We start from the raw sequence: 19635 nt of genomic DNA on the forward strand, positions 1-19635 counted from the left end.
TCCCTTTGTTTGAATTTTCACCACTTGAATTTTTAGAACTCTCATTATTAGCCACCAATGTCTTAGACTTTGAAGACTTGAGAATCCCTATTGTTATCAACTTAGCTTGTTTAGCCTCTAGCAATTAAGCATAATCATCAAACATGATTTTTTGATAAGAAGACCCTAAAGTAGCCTTTGTGGTGTTGAAAGAAGAGACAAATGTGGAGTATGTAGGTGGTAGCTTATTATGAATGAGATAAATCAACCTTTGATCCTTAATGGGACTACCAAAAACATTATGTTTTATTCTCAACTCATTCACCTTAATGATAAAATCCTAGATGGAATAAAAAATCTTAGGATCTAGGGGAACAAGCTCATCTTCAATCTTGTAGACATCCTCCTTGATTGCTTTACCATATAGGTTTTAAGGGCATCCCAAGTTTCCTTGGATGTATTATACTTCATGATCTAATAGAGGATTTTTCATTAACCCCTAACCTAATGAGTCCTAGGGCTTTCCTATCTACTATTTCTCAAGCATTGATATCACTTTGAGATACTTTATCACCTATTGGTTTAGGAAAAGATCCACCTATTGACATATCAGTCAAGTTTGTTATTAGTGACATACACTTATTTAGATTATAAGTATCTATCAAGATTATTGTATAGTTAACAATGTTAATTAAAAATTTGAGTTGTCATTGAGTTCCACAATTTCTACTGAGTCCTTTGGACAAATTTTAGTGTGTGCCAAGCAGTTATCACTATTGAGAAGATCAACAGTGTAAACTGAACATCTTAATGTATATCGAGTTTACTAGTGCAAACTAAGATATGTATCACTTATTGAGTTTGAAACTGATATGATGCAAGTCTAGTGTTAACTAAGCTACTCAGTGTTAACCAAGTGATTTAGTTTATTCCGAGCGAGGCAGTGTGAATCAAGTGATTTAGTTTATATATCGAGTTTCACAATATTCGTTGAGTCACCAATGCACATTGAGTTTAAGACTACTTGAAAGTGATCAATATGGACCAAGCTTCTATATCTACCAAGTGCATGATGATGCTAAGCATTGATAGTGGATGCCAAGTATCAAAACCTCATTGAGTTAGTCTTCAGAACCTGAGTGTCTACATTTAAGCCAACTTTGTAATATTTGTGTAAACTTGTATTGTGGCCAACTTTGTAATTATGTATTTGGATTTGTATATATGTAATGTATTGTATCATATCCAATACATTACGTATGGAATGAAATTTAATAGAATATAATAAAAAAAGATTAGAAAGAGGGAATTGCAAAGGCTACAGGAATATAAGGAAGAACAAAGATATATCTATCATAGCAAGGTCATTTATACACACAAAGGAATCTCATTCAATAAACCAAGTTTCAAATCTGAGATCAAATACTATTTCATCCTAATAGGTGGATTAGTCAAATCCTTTAACAAGGTAGACCTAATAGTCTTATGCACATCTCATTACTGAGTGCATACTTCATTGCATGTTTGTAAATCCTTTAACAAGGTGGACCTTGTAGTCCTTATTGCTCCTAATAGGGTAGATCATCAAAAGTAATCAATTTAAGCCTTAATAGGACAAATTTATACTATAGTACTAAATCTTGTGGGTATCATCCCCACCCTAGATTTAGTTTCTATTTGGAAAGTTTCTGGATCACCAAATCTATGTGTCAAAGTCTTATGTATGGTTTCATGTTTTCAATTTCTAGCATGTAGTTAGATTAGAATTCTCATAAAGGTTTAATTTCTCATTGAAGTAAAAAGTTTGATAAGTTACTGATTCACCCCTCCCCTCTCAATAACTTAGCTTTTCATAATATTTGCAACAATTGGTATCATAGCATTTTGGTTTTCAAGGAAAATTTTGACAGCTTGAGTAAAGATCAAGGGCCATGGAGATACTCAAACTTGACAAGGCTATTGCAAATGATAAGTTGAATTTGGAAATGGCTATTACCTAACTCAAGAAAGAAAAGGAGGAACTCTCTCAATCCATGAAAAGAAGAAAAGGTCTTGCAATTCAAATGAATGATCATCTCTAAATTGAGAAAAGAATTGAAGAACTTCATTCAACAAGTAGCCCAGATGAAGAAAATGAAGCAATCAAAAAAATCTTGGAAAAGAATGGTTCACTACAAGAAGATGTGAGAAAATTAAAAAGAGAGCAATAAATTTAGTCAGTAAGGCTATGTGAAGTCATGAAAGAGAAAAATAAGAGAAAAGCAGATATGGAAGGAAAAGATAATGAGATTCAACATCTATCCCTTCAATAGACTAAATTCATTAATCATCTCACCAATGCAAATGAAAAAATCTTGAATCTAGGGTTAGAAAATGAAAGATTGCACAATGATCTAAGCATTGGAAGGAAAATCAATGAAAGAATGATGAAATCCCAAGAAGACATGAATTAGTTGAATGAGAAAAATCTCTATAGAAAAAAAGTAAAAGTAGGAATTGGATACAAAGAAGGTGAATATTCCAAAAAAGGAGCTCAAAAGAATCAACAACCTACTTAGAGTCATTATGGTAAGATAGGTCATACATCAAACAAATGTTGAAGCAATGGGAAAGGAAAATTCGATGGAAAGTACTACAATTTCAATTAGCATGGTCATAAGGCTTATGAATGCAAAGAGAAACCAAGATTTGAAGGAAAATGTCACAAATATAAGAAATATGGACTCAAGTCATCAGAATGCAAAACCAAGATATTAAATCTAACAGAACAAAATGTAAAAGCTAGATTTGGTTGAGACTACAACACCTGGTGTAGATGTCATTACTATGGAGAATTTTGATGCAATGGAATGAATTATGGTAAGAATCACATGAGCAAAAGAGATACTACGAAAAGATGTTTTATTTGTATAGAACTTGGTCATCTTGCCAAGAATTGTATGAATACTAGAAGAATTGAAGATGCAAAGAAGACAAAGGATGATAATATTAGAAAACAGATGAGACAACTATGGGTTGCAAAGTCTACCAAGAATACAAGTCCAAATAATAATGAAAAAGTCACTCAAGAATTGGGCAACTCCACCATTTCTACTTGATTTCTCAAAGGAAAACTAGAACAAGGTTATAAAAAAAGACATCAAAATCAGTTCTAGTTGAAAGGACAAGAAGATCCAAATCAGTATTCAAGATATGAAGGGATCATTGAGTAAAAAGGTACTAGTTACCATGAAGTTACTTTCCTTATTGAGTGAGGTCGGGTCATAGACTCGAATGAGCAAGGTTAGGAGTAACTAAATTTTATGTGGTTACCAAATGATGGAAGACTCTACCAAGTAATCAATGTAAGCATAGCGGATGATAGTCTATCAGTTTGAAGTCAATTTGATCTACCATTTGTAACAAGCATTTATGGAAAAATTTGATAAAGGAATTGAATTCAAAGTCATTTTTACTGTAAAATTTCAATAGCTATTGCATTGTGTGGTCTTCAAAGAGAATCCAAGCAATTAGATAAAATTATTAATTCTCTCAAACCCTACCAAGTAAAGATGGCATCTAGCAGTAGCAAGGTGAAACAAGGATCAAACATGTTGGTTTGTGGTGTAGAATGGAAAGCACTAGTTTCAAGCTCACTCCTATAATAACTGAAACCCTAGATCTGAGTGGAGTATAGTCGTAAATCCCTCCAAAGGTACTATTGATTAAAGAGATTCATTCTCATTTTAAATGCATAATTCAAGATATTGCTACTTTGGAAATGGATGAAGCCCTGGAAAAGTTATGTGCAAATAACATTTTGAAACCTAAGCATCAACACCTCGAGATTAAAGGGTTAACCCATATTCCTCACATGTTTGATGAATTCCAAGTGAAATGGGTTAGGTTTATTCTTAGTTAGTTGCATAATGGTTAGTTATGGTTGGAGAAACCAATTTTGATCACAATGAAGATGATTCATAGAATCACTAGTCTTCCAATGCTAGCAAAGGTGAAAATGACCAAAAACCTAGGTCAGGTTGAACTAGAAAAGAAAAACCTAGTAGAATGGGAAGGAAGAGGAATGAAAATTATTAGTGTCACTGACATGGAATTGAAGTTTGGTATTCATATTATTGCTCACAAGATCTATAGTTTGAGTAGAATGAATAGTGTGGCATGTGAAGTAGTAGACTTGGCATACAAGGTAGTCAAGGGCAAGCTTTCTTTTGACCTTGCCAAGCTACTGTTGATTCAATTCAACAAGAAAATGGAGAGAATTAGAACATCAAAGAATAATCCATGTAAGTTTGACTCTCTTCTGATATGTTTATTCTTTTATGTTCAGAAATTCTTCCCTTCAAAAGTTTTAGTTGTATGGAGAAAAGATGTGTCTGTACTTTATCAAATTAATGAGTACATTGTGGAGATGGGAGAAAACTATAATAGTATTATGGATAATTATTTTGATGCATTCAAAGAGAAAATTAATAACATATTCTGAATCCCCAAGAAACTAGTTGAGGATTACAAGGATGATATATGTTTTATGGTAGATAGTGATAAAGTATGCATTTAGGAAATTAGGCCTAGAATTACATGGATGAAACCTCTTGGATATGAGGTTAACATAGATGAAACAAAAGATATAATTGAGGCACTAATAAATGAACTAGTAGATCCCATGTAGTACATATGATGAAGCCAAAGCAAGGATAGAACTAAAAATCAAGCTCCCTCAGGTGGTAACCAAAGGAAAGAAAATAATTGCCAAGTTGAAAACAAGTTCTACTCTTTTTTTGAATGAGAGAAAAGGTGAAGATAAAGAAGCAGAATATGAAGAAGAATCAAAGGACGAAGAGACATTAATGAAAAAGGGCAAGGAAATCATTACCAAGCTAGCTAAACCATTTATTGCAATGTTTACTAAGAGATCCTCAAGGAAGAAAGTTGATAAGGAAGAAGGAGATATAATATTTAGAAAACCTCCACCCACCTTCCAAGATAGATTGAAAGAGCTGGAGGTAGGGGCTAGTATAAATTTTTTTAAAGCACTAAAGTATGAAACTAGGACTAAAGTAGAATAGAAATAGATTGAAGATCTGGTAATGAATAAAATGGGTAAGTGGAAATACTCACCTGACCATATTACTTCTCATATTCCTAGTGTTTTGATGGAAAAGATCCAGCCAAGATGAGATTTTTCCATTCAAACTTCTAAAGACATAGATATGCACAAACCCTGAGGCAACTTATACTGAGCTTAATAGACAAGGAGGTGAAGGAATCATTGAAGAAAAATGAAGAGAAATTAACTCTAAAATTCAACACTTGTCTAGTACTAATAAAAGACATTGAGCATGTTGTGAGGAATGCAAAAAATACATGAAAGAATGTATATCTTCTTCATAAACCAAGTGATTTTCTAGTCAGCATAAGTGACAAATTAACTCTAAAATAGACAAGTAGGTGGAGGAATCATTGAAGAAAAATGAAGAGAAATTAACTCTGAAATTCAACACTTGTCTAGTACTAATAAAAAAATTGAGCATGTTGTGAAGAATGTAAAAAATACGTGGAATAATGTATATCTTCTTCATAAACTAAGTGATTTTCCAGTTAGCATAAGTGACAAGGATGAAGAAGATGATCAAGAAAAGGATGACAAAGGAAATGATGAAGAAAAAATACATTTTGATAATATTGATAATGAAGAGGAATAAAAGAAAGAGGCTACCGAGGAAGGAACACATGATGATGAGGAAACTGACCCAGTTAAGATTGTTGCAGTAGTTATTGCCTCACTTCCTCACTCTCCAAGCAAAATAGTGATAATATAAATCATAGAGATAGCCTCAACAAGATTGATTGTGACTACCACTAACAGCACAAACATCCAATCACTCTTTGCACTAATTCAACTTAGCACATCATTGACTAAAGTGACCTCCACTTAATCTATCGAGCTACAGACCCTTCCTTCTTCAACCATGTTGGACACATTAGTTTTGGATAAATAAATTTTGGATACTTCAGGTATTTGTACTTCTACTTCAATGAATATAGTATCAATTTTTGGGGTAAGTCCTACTATTTCTACTATTTTTTCCATACCAAATTCACAAGAAATAAGTGCAAGGACAGTTGAGACCAAGCCTCAACTAAGCACAAAATTTTTGGGCCAAGGAAAAGAAAAGGAGGAAGACATGGATCTTGATGAGGAGATTGTTATTCCAAAATTGGACATTTCTAATATTACTCTATATCAGATGCACACCTTTGGTGAACTTCTCCAAAATAAAGCCAACTAGTAGAGGCTTAGAGAAGAGAGAGATAAGGAATTCAAAATAATTGATGATGCAAAGAATATTTTGGCAGGGACCCTAGGAATAGAGGTTGACAATTCTCAACCAATTTTTTATCAATTAGTAGAGGTAGTAAATAATTATAATGAATGTAGATGGGCAAGACAAGTTATTGCAAAAAGTAGTGACAAAATTTTAGAAAAATGTGTTAGAGCACATTGCTCAACAGATTGCCATTTATCAAGTAGAATTATCTACATTTTTGGGTTCTCTGAAAACTTCTTGTACAAATGTATCATCACTTTTTGGTAAGTTATGTGATTTTTCAGATTTTACTAAGGAAATAAAGGACAAATTGTCCAAGATTGATGAAGATTTCAAGGTGAGTACTTAGCAGTTGCAGCTTGACCCAAGTTCAAGTTTTTCTTATTTCAATAAGATTAATATTTTGACAAATATGTAGGTAGAATTTCTTAGAGAAGAAGCAAGAATCAGATCTACCATAGTAGATATTAAAAATTTTATTCTCCCTAACATGGATGCACTACAAAAGCATATTGCACATGCAAAAACTCTCATCCATCACAATAATTTTTCCATAGCAGAGCACATGATTGAGTTGTCAGCAGAAGTATAGATTGCACTACGCACATGTAAGGTTTTGCAAAACAATTGGGACAAAACTTTGGCACTCATATTAAAGGTACATTTAGACTTCCTTTCTCATTTTGGCATTAATATATAAATATATATAATAAATCTTTGGTATTAATGTCAAAAATAGGGAGAAGATATGAGAATGATGAGTTATGGGGGAGATAGATGTAAGAATTGATACATAAGCTATAAAGGAAATGGGGGAGATAGATGTGAAATGAAATGTAAATTATAATTCAAAGAAGAGTGTATAGTAAGTGCATATTATAAATAGAAAGGAGATGTATTCAAATGTACAATATATTGTATAGGAGCCTTACCATGTACAAATATACATCTTACAAAACCAATTATGAAAAAATCTCAAAAATAGTATACACTACTGAGTTAGAATCACAAGGTAATGGATAAAGGTATTCAAGAAACTTTTTGAATTTAGTTTTGGCTGATAACTATTTTTGTCACTAATGTCAAAGGGGGAGATTGTTGACATATCAGTCAAGTTTATTATTAATGACATACACTTATTCATATTGTAAGTATCTACCAAGCTTATTATATAGTTAACAATGTTAATTAAGCATTTTAGTTGTTATTGAGTTCTACAGTTGCTACTAAGTCTTTTGGACAAATTTTAGTGTGTGTCGAGTAGTTATCACTATTGAGAAGACTAGCAGTATAAACTAAGCATCTCAGTGTATGTCGAGTTTACTAGGGCAAACCAAGTTGTGTAGTGCTTATCAAGTTCATAGTTGATATAATGTGAGTCTAGTGTGATAGAGCTACTCAGTGTTAACCAAGTGATTCAGTTTATACTGAGCTCATGTGGAAGCATTAATCGAGCAAGTTAGTGTGAATCAAGTGATTTAGTTTATATGCCGAGTTTCATAGTATTCACTTACTCACTAATGTAGACCAAGTTCAAGACTACTTGGAAGTGATTAGTATGGATGGAGCTTCTACATCTACCAAGTGTATGATGATGTCAATCATTGATAGTGGATGTTCAATACCAGAACCTCATCAAGTCAGTCTTTAGAACCCGAGTATCTACATTTGAGCCGACTTTGAAATATTTGTGTAAACTTGTATTGTGGCTGACTTTGTAATTATGTATTTGGATTGGTATATTTGTAATGTATTATATCACATCCAATACACATATGGAATGAAATGTAATCAAAGATAATCAGAAAAGAGCAAAAAGAGTGAATTGCAAAGGCTACAATAGTATAAGGAAGAACAAAGATATATCTATCATAGCAAGGTGATTTATACACACAAAGGAATCACATTTAGCAAACCAAGTTGTATATTAGATATAAGCTACTATTTCATCCTAATAGGTGGATTAGTGAAATTCTTTAACAAGGTAGACCTAACAGTCTTATGAAAATCTCTTTACCAAGTGCATACTTCATTGTATGTTTGTAAATCCTTTAATAAGGTGGGCCTAGAAATTATTATTGCTCCTAATAGGGAAGATAATTAGAAGTAATCAATGTAAGTCTTAATAGGCCAAATTTATACTGCAATACTAAAGCTTGTGGCTATCATCCACACCCCAGTTTTACTTTCTATTTGAAAGGTCTCTGGGTCACGCAATATATGTGTCAAAGTTTTATGTATGCTTTCAAGTTTTGAGTTTCTCATGCATGTAGTTAGATCAGAATTCTCATAAAGGTTTAATTTATAATTGAATTCAAAAGTTTGATAAGTTACTGATTTACCCCTCACCTCTCAGTAACTTATCCTTTCATAATATTTCCACTACGATTAGCATATTGAGAAACTTCTTTATTCATCAATTCACACCATATTTTAACTGACCACGTGGCATAGTTATGTGGTGTTAGTTTTGGAATCTTAAGATTTTCCATAATGCAAGGAAAGAAAGATAATAGCAAGAAGAGTGGAACACAACACCAAGAGAGACCCCCACTTTTCACTCAATCCACACCCCCCCCCTAAATGAATGATTTTGGCAATTTATAATTAGTGCATTTACAATAGCCACTTTTTCAATCTAGGCCTAAGTGGAGTTCTAATTTTTCTATTTGTAACCTCCTCTTGGAGTTCAAATCTAGTACTAAGTACTGTAGCTCAGATGTACAACAATTTTGAAGTGTGATCAAAGCAATACAATGCAAAGAAGGACCTATTTTTGAAAGTGGTATCTCTATCTACACACACCTATAATCCAATTGAAAATATGGAAAGTAGATAAAAAATTATGCACTTTCAAAAAAAATGGAACTAGATTATTTGTCTAGATGAGCCCATACGAGAAATTGAAGTTGCAAAATGCAGGATTGGATAGGTATAATCGCCAAAGACTAAATTTTTTGAAAAATTTGTGTACCAAAACTATAAAATAATAGTACCACTAAAAAATCAAGAAATTCTAGCCAAAATTAAAAAAAATTGTACCTGATTTAGAGTCTATATGACTAAGATATGGTCTCTTGAAGTTGGACTATCAAATCAAAACTACACATGGTGAGCAGTCTACTCAAGAAAAATTGTGTTAAAATTGACATTTAAACCATCATGACAATGTAATTTGGTCTACTATTGATAGTCAAATGATCATCAAATTTAGGCTCATGGCTATGATGATGTCAACGAAAGAGGCCAGCCAGGCTGATGTGGCAGTTCGTACGATGATGTATCAGCGAACATGGCTATATGGATAGTATGGATGTTGAATATGTAGGGGGTGCTATTGTGGTGGTGCCACGTGTCTACTTATGTGGTTGATAATGTGGATCTGAGTCAGCATCTACGTGGTAGTGATGTGGCCAAGGACATACTCAGTAGAGCCGAAAAAGTTGTTGGAGGTAAGGTCAGCCATGTCGTAAGTACAGAGATCACCAACAGAGGAATTTTGTCACTGATGGAAGTAATGGAAGCCACCAAAGTTTGTTTGACCATTCTAGGAATCAAAGAAGATGATAGGGTGGGTGTAGGACTTTAGTCCCACATTCACCAAACTAGTGAATGCCACTATATTAAAAAACTAGGAGCCACAAACTATTAAGAGGCTTGGATGTCGCCAAAAATTTGAACACTAGTTGGGTTGTGAAATTCACTATGGAATTTGGAAGATGTTTCCAATTGGTCATGATCTGCCAGTTACTAAGGAATATGCTATGGAATATGTTGCAGGCACTAGGATTTGATCACCCAGTTTCCCTGCAATAAATGCTTCACTCCTCTACAGGCCTGATGGCCAAAATTTTTCAAAAATAAAAATCCAAAAAAAATGGCAAAGAAATTGCAAATTCAAAAATAAATAATACAAATCTAAAAATATCATACCAATTCCACAAATCAAGCCTTCAGGTGCCAGTTTGCAATTTTTTTTTGCCTCAAATTCAACTATAGCCTAGGGTAGAAAAATTTATAGTCAAATTTCATTGAATTGATGCTCTAGATGCAATGGTATGGTCCACTTTGGCTCTAGATGCTCCCAATAGCTACAGATACTTTGGATCTGAATCGTGGTCCTCTGAGAGGTGAAGCAAAAATGGTCTCCAAAGGCTATGAAATGATGCTCCCTTAGCTCTAGTACAATGTAAGAATTTGGTATAACTCTAATACCATGTAAGAATTTGACTTAGGGAAAAATGACACCAAGATCAAGAAGCTCAAGGACAAAGCATAATATGGACCAAATGATGTATGATCATAACAAAAATATGAGAATGAAATTGATATGATACACACTAGAAGTTCCTGTATATAATGGCATCTAGAATGACTAGGTGTCAACAAAGTGATAAGTATGACAACAAGACACACATCCACCATAAGTGGATTATCCTCCATTGAGTAGAGGAGTATGTGCAATGATGAGAGGATAAGCCTGCATAGGTGTATCTTGTGTAGAGATGTTGTAGACACCATGTGCTTAATTAAGTTGCTAATTCTTGTGTTGTCAACAAGACAAATCATATGATAACACATACTCCTAGGTGTCTAGATAATGCATTAACCTAAGTAAACTTAAGTAAAGTGTAAATAGTAATTGAATATTCACACTAACATTTCCCTTATCAAATTATTAATATAGAAATGCACCTCCTTGATGATAATGCACTCACTTAGAGTACTTTCTACCCCATCCAAATCAAATTATAAATTTCTATAGGTCACTTGTGTAAATGTTGCAACTTAGTCAGGAAATAAACATTGTTCTTGAAGCTTGGATATAGAGGAAAATGTGTAGTTCTAAGAAAAATATACAATTAAATGAATCCAAATATGCTATAAAGATTATTTGGATTCACAAAGATATTTAGCTTTCCATTGTGCACCATGAAAATGTTGAATATGTGGATAAATCATATACCAAATATGGTCATAAATTCAAGATAGGCTATCCACTCTCCTTATATACATTTTTTTTTCAATTCTTTTTCATTCTTTGCGATGTATAATTTGTATTCAAATTTCTTTTACATAACTAATTCTGTAATAGCAATCTTCTCAATTTAAAATGGAAATTTATGGAAGTATCCACAATGAATGCTTTCACATTTTATATACTTGACATTAAACTCATCTTCATCCTCTAATTTATCACAGAGATTGGACTTCATAAATTATCTTGTACTCTTAAAGAAAATAATATCTTTATTGACTTATTCAATGAAATGTTTATATGATTGAAAATATAGATGAAACTTGATATGATCTTAGAATCAACAATATTCATGAACCTTATTTATGTGTACAAAAAAAGATCACAACATATCAAATTTTTTGACCTATTTTCACATGTGTAAATTATTGCATGAATGGATTGAACAATTCACCTTGTAATATATCAACAAAAAAATTGCGTGTGAAATTTTTCCACCCTATCTTCATCTCTTATTTTTATAACATCCCTTGTATTAGATGTTTTCTTACATCTTTGGATATTTTATCTTTTCAAGGAATTCAAAAAATAATTATGTTGTCATTTTAAATATTTTCACTAAATGTAGTTCTCCTTTGAATATATATTTGAATGGTTATTCTTGAAACATTCATTAAGCAAGAAATTTCTTGAACTTGTCTTTTATAGTACAACATCAATATAGAACTCATAATCATCAATGGTTTACATTCATTAGGTAAATGATCTTGTGACATTTACTCTAATAATATTCAAAGCATGAAGAAATTTTTTAACTACCATTTCTTTTACCTGACGTTATGTGGTTTTCTTATTGTTCATAACAAAAAACTCTAGAAGTGGTGGCATTTCTCTTTTTCGTAAATAATCTAACAAAGAATATCTTTCTAAGATACAATTTAGATGTGCTATTATGTACCATGTATTCCATGAAATTTTATTTAAAAAGATAATAATTATTCAATTCCATCCAATATTTTATGGTAAAAAATTATTTTGATTATGGGTTCCAATATCTTCCCAATCTGGACTTCTATTTCCTTCAACATCTGTAGTTACCTCTTCATCGTTAATAACTTGTCAGTAACATTTTGTATGTCCTTTCATTTTGGCATCCCTCTTTTGATAATTTGACTTACAAGTATGCTTGAAGTATTCAAACAAATATTTTTCATTACTCATTAAAACATTGTGTTTTCACTACTTCATCCCAAGGCACCAATTTGGTAGCTAAATAATCACTAAGATTTTTTTTTTTTATAAATTAGATGGGAAAATTACTATTTTGATGCCTTCTTTATATGAGGGTGTAGCACCCACCTGACTCTGTGGAAGGGGTCGACATGTACATTGCCCTAACTAAGTTCCCTAATATGGCATGTCATGTGGGAGAAACACTATTTTAATATGTATTTTAATGGAATTAAGAAATTTAAGGCCTAATTTTCCTACTAGAATTAACAAAGATGAAAAATCACAAACCTGAGAAAATATTATTTGTAGAAATTGGATTAGAAAAGTAATATTTAATTTATTAAATTATAAAATCAGGTATATTAATTTTTAAAAAGAGGTAGAGATAAAAATAAAATAAAAATAGTAAATCATATCCAAAACATACAAAATATATCTTCTATAGTAGAGGAGAGAGTCATCTTCAAGAATATATTAAATTTTTTTTTTTTGGTATAAATTTGATAACAAAATGATGGTGGGAAATGAAACCTATCAATTTCTTAAAAGTTGACATTGAAAAGTTATAACTCAAAAATATAGATAAAAAATGAATCTTTCTTTTATCTTGTTCTGGCTATAAATGTTTTCAAATACATATTTTGAATTTTGATTAAAATTAATATCTGCATATGTTTTCTTGGGGGAACATAAAACATCTAACTGTCAACAATAAAAAATTATCTTAATTTTTTCAAAGAACATGTCAATCTTTATTTTGTTAATCTCTAAGCCTATGTTGCTGAATAGTGACCAAATACTTGTCATTTGCAAGTCATTGTACTACAAAAGATTAGAAGGTCTATAAGATTTAATATCTGCAGAGCTAGATCAAATTATGATTGTGCAACATTAGTAGAAGGTAATGATCCCTAGGAAAACAATCCAACCAATCAGAAAAAGGGATATAAACAAAAAAAAAATGATGAATTTAAAATCGTTCATCAAGACTTGGAAATTTCACCTGAAGTCTATTTAAGGAGGATTCTTACCCAAGAATAAGAGAAATACTGATAAAGAGTGAGATGAAAATGAAAGGATGAAATGTAGAGAGGATATACACATGTGATGGAGTTATAGAAATAGATCCAATAGAGATAGAAATTAGAGGAGTGAACAATTAAATATATTTATTAGATTAGGAGAATCAGATTAGAGATAGAGGAAAGAGGAGACCTAAGATCAACTTGTAGAGCATACCAAGTGTTAGGTACTAAATCAATTTTATTTTGTAATTGAGATAAGGAAAATCTCTTAATGGAGTGGTCCTAATAGGCCTATGTAAATCTCCTAACAAAGTCCTTACTTTATTGTAAGTGTCAAGCCCTCTAACAAGGAAAGACCTAATAGTAGATTTTTAATTCTTTAATAGGACAAACCTTTCACTATGTAGATCATATCTTATGGTCAAAAATTATAAACTTCACAGGTTTACTTTACTGTGGCAATAATGAAGATTTGTGGGTTTCATCCCCACTCTAGGTTTACCTTCATCTTGAAGTGTTTATGGGTAACCAAATCATTGTGTTATGTGTTGAACTATTATAGATATGATGAATTTGTTTAGTTTTAGCATTATAATTTTAATGATGAATTAGGTATGATTTAATTATATTGATTTTGATATCAAAATTTGAAGATCCTAATTCACTTGACCTCTCACTATCTTGTTTCCCATATATATATATATATATATATATATATATATATATATATATATATATATACATACATGTATATATATATACATACATGTATATATATATATACATACATGTATATATATATACATACATGTATATATATATACATACATGTATATATATATACATACATGTATATATATATACATACATGTATATATATATATACATACATGTATATATATATATACATACATGTATATATATATATATACATACATGTATATATATATATATACATACATGTATATATATATATGTATATATGTATATATATGTATGTATATATGTATATATATATGTATATATATATGTATATACATATGTATATATATGTATATGTATATATATACATATACATATGTATGCATATGTATATATATATTTACATGTATGTATACATATGTATATATATATATATACATGTATGTATACATATATATATACATGTATGTATATATATATATATACATGTATGTATACATATATATATACATGTATGTATATATATATATATATATATGTATGTATATATATATATATGTATGTATATATCTATATATATATGTATATATATATATATATGTATACATACATGTATATATATATATATATACATATGTATACATACATGTATATATATATATATATGTATACATACATGTAAATATATATATATACATATGCATACATATGTATATGTATATATATACATATACATATATATACATGTATATAGATATACATATATATACATGTATATACATATATATATATATATACATGTATATACATATACATATGTATATATATACATATATATATGTATATATATATATGTGTATATATATACATATATATATATATATGTATGTATGTATATATATATATGTATGTATATATACATATGTATATGTATATATATACATATATATGTATATATATACATATATATGTGTGTGTATGTATATATATGTATATATACATGTATGTATATATATATGTATGTATACATATGTATATATATACATGTATGTATATATATATGTATGTATATATATATGTATGTATACATGTATGTATATATACATATATATATATATACATGTATATATATACACATATATATGTATATATATACATGTATATATATACATGTATATATATATATGTATAGATATATATGTACACACACACACACACACACACACACACACACACACACAGATATATATATATATATATATATATATATATAAAATTGGTATCAAAGTGAAGTTCTCATATGATAAAGTTTAACAACTTGAGAGGATAATATCATGGAGATGGAAGCATAAAATATGGAAAATATCATTGAGAATTAGATAATTGAAATCTAGACCAAGTTTCAATAGTTAGAGACAACTAGAGAAGAGTTGAGAAAATCTCTCAAAAGGATAAGAGAGATGGATATACAACATAACGAAACTCAATGCACAAAAGTTCTTATAGAAGGATTGTTGGATAATGAAAGGATTGGTAACAAGTATGAAGTAATGACATAACTACTAGAAAAGAATACTTCCCTAGTGAAGGAAGAAAAAAAGATGAAGATAGATCAAGAAATTCAATTTATCATACTACATGAAATCATTGAACAAAGGAAAAAAGCAATATAAGATAAATTCATAGTTGAAGAAGAGAAAAGGAAGATAGCTAGAAGACTTAAAGAAATATCATTTGAAGTTCATAAGATTACAAATACTTAGCTTGATATAATGAATCAATTGGTAATTGTAAATCAGAAAGTAAACATAAAAGATTTGGAGATCACAAATCTAAAGTTACAAAATAAGCAATTGAAGAATGAGTTAAGGCATGAAATGGAACTCACGGAAAGCATGAACAAACCAAATAAAGCAATCAAACATTTTTGAGACATGATGAAGTCATCAAGAGAAAAAGAAACATTAGGACTTCGATAGAAGAAATCTTCAACTACTAAACAAGGATAGTCATCCAAAAGTGGAGAACAAAGGAATGCTGAAGGAAAAGCTACATGCCATTATTGTGGAAAGATTGGACATACATCAAATATTTGCAAAAGAAAAAATGGTAAGAAAACTCCTAAACCTAATCCAAGTGGTAATTATTCTAAATGCAAGAAAGTAAGACGTCAAGCTCATGAATGCAAAACATAAAACACATATTCAACTAGAAAGGTGTCTAGAATCCAAGGTCTCTAGGTAAAAAGCATAGACCTACGTTACCTTTTTGGATACTAAAACTTGCTTTGGTCAAATCTCATTTCCCTATTAAAACAATTGTTTTCAAAAACAAAAAATAGCCTTTTATAAATCTTAGATTCAATATCATAATTATATAAATTTCTAAGTATTTTGATTAACTATAATATGTTATAATTTTAATATATTATAAGCTAATATTTCAACATTTAAGAAGTCTCTCCATCAAAAAAGAAAAAAAATGGTAAATCATATCAAAAATATTAAAATTATATTTATCTCTAGAGGAGAGAATCTTCTTCATGAATATGTAATTTTTTTCAAAAAGGTACTGATTTGATAGGGAAGTTTTGACGAGAGGAAAAAACTATTGGATTCTAATAAGGTCACACTTGAGTACTTATAACAAAGAAAATATACATAAAAAAAGAATTATTTCTTTTATTGTTCCCTACCTATACATGTCATCTATAAGTTATTTCAAATTATAACAAAAATATATGAATTGTATATACTTGTTTGAAAGAAACTACAACCTATATTTTTTATAGTTGAAAAAGGGACTTCAAAATTTAAAAAATGATTAAATTCTTACTTAAAAAAATTATAAAAAATATACGTATACAATTCATTTAATTCTACGCATTTCATCAATTTACATCATGTTCAAATTCTAAACACAAATACCATTTTTTTCTCATTAAAGTTGAATAGTCACATTTTGATATCCTACTTCTTTATAAAAGGTGACATGGGTTTGCACTTTAACCCTGATGCTTCAATTGTCAAAAGTATGGACATGAGGCTTATGAATGTAGACTTTAGAATAAATCACACTAGTCACCTAGAAAATAGAATCATGCAATAAAGAAATGAAATTTGTATGATTTGGATTATAACACATGGTAGAATTTTCACTATTGTAGATAATATGGACACATTCCAACGAGTTGTTTCGAGATGCATTTTAGAGGAAATTACAAGAAATGGCTAAATAGTGAGATAGTATTTTCAATTTTCTTAGAGTGGGACACATCAGTAAGAACTACAAAACTAGGACACTTGTGCTAGCACCGAGAAATGAAGATGAGAAACCAAAAAGGAAGAAGACATGGATAGAGGTAGTAAAAGCTAGAATCACTAGAGTAGAAGACACTATGATCATTCAATCTGATGGATCTAGTGATTAAACCACATCTCACTAAAAGGAAGAGTTATGTAGGAACAGTATACCTCAAAGTTATAATTTACATAAGTTCCTAACATTAAAGTGATGAAAACATATATCTACATAATTGGATATCCATTTGGAAATGTTAGAAACTAAAATTCACTAAGTATCGAGCATCAATGGTATAGTCTATATTCACCAAATATTTTAGAATAGATCGAGTAATCAAGAAAGATTACATACTGACTAAGTGCATAAATTTAGAATGAACTAAAGTTAAGGTTGAGAATAGATGTGATATACTATTTGAATATGAGGACATTTATTGTAGACCTAAATTGAAAGATCAGAGGTATATATCAAATTTGAACAATTATTTTTCTTACCTAGTGATCAAGGATCTCTCTTAAAGATTCAAAAGTGATCTCAACAACCAAAGAAATGAAGCACTTCAAGTTATCATCAAATTTTTGAAGAGATGTAAATATTACTCTTATTGTCAAGTAAGGTATTGTGTGAAAACATTTAATTGAAAACCCTAGTTCACAATGGCATCTAGAAGTGAAATGTTAAAGGATAACTATGCAAAAATGATAAGGAATGATTACCAACCTCCACCAAATTTTAGAAACAAACTTAATATTAAGACACTTATTGATAATGTTGGAGCATTTTCATCTATTCCACCTAGAGTTTTGAGTGTGCAAGACATCAGATCATATGATCAATGTAACATTGAAGAAATTGGAGATTTTGAAATCAGGACATCTTATCACAAGTTATGCATAGATGGAATTTTGAAAGCTAAATTCAAAATAATTTCAAATAAACATTAGAATTATGCCCTATATTTTTCTAAAATTTTCAAGAATGAATGGATAATTTTTTTTAAAGCTGAGTTCATGACATGAAAGTATGTTTGGAAGGCAGACCAATAAAAAAAATAAGGCAATCATTTGAAGAGTAATTGGGTATCCTACATTGGATAAACCTAAGAGCATAAGGAATGACATACCAAATGAAATAGAAAACCTAACCAAGGAAAAGTGAAATGGTCATGGAATGTCAATAGAAAACATTGAGGATCTGCTAATTGAATTTTTTGTTCATGTGATTGCACACAATTTTTATCAATCCAGCAGATTGAACAACATATCATGCAATGAAGTTGATTTGGAATACAAAATTGTGAAGAAAGATCATGCATACGGTCTTTGTGAGCTATAGTTACAACAACTTACAGAGAACCTAAAAGAGACAAGCAAACCTAAGAACACATCGTGTAAGTTTGGCTCCCTATTAGTTTGTATATTTTCCTATTGTTGGAGAGGTGACATGGAATAGAAACAAGAATGTTTTAGATTATTTGACCAAACTATTAAAGAGGTTAGGAGATAATTTTTAAGGTGTCATGGACAACTATTTTGAAGAATTCAAAACTAATATGAAGAATAGGATGAGGATTTTGAAATTAGTTGTAGATAAATATTTTGATGAAATATAATTAATTATGAATAAATATTTTGCGTATACACAAGAAGTAATACCAATAGTAACATGGTTGAGGCTTGTGACCTATGAGGTAAATGTTTATGACATATCAACAGCAATCATTGCACTATTCATAGAAGACATAGAAGCTATTGTTGAGTAGTTTGGAACATATGAAATAGTTATTACTAAGCTAACTATTGAAGTTGGCACACCTAAGATAGATAAGAAAGGAAAATTAAATTTTTCCTAGGTGATAAAAATGGAACAAAGGGAAGGGCTAAGTCAACCCTTAGAGGCCAAGGAAGGCAAAGTCAAAGAGCTCACAGTTATGAAGAAGAAGGAAACAAGACCAAGGATGGTTGTAATAATTGCACCTAATCTAAAGGAAGACCTTTAGAAGGACATGGAAGACTTAATAACACTATCAAGGCCAAACAACAAGGTTATCATTACAAAAAGGAGGTCATCATAACTTGGTGTCAAA

This window comes from Cupressus sempervirens, chromosome 1 (genome assembly GCF_028749045.1).
Source record: "Cupressus sempervirens isolate cs-2001-9-10 chromosome 1, ASM2874904v1, whole genome shotgun sequence".
NCBI lineage: Eukaryota > Viridiplantae > Streptophyta > Pinopsida > Cupressales > Cupressaceae > Cupressus > Cupressus sempervirens.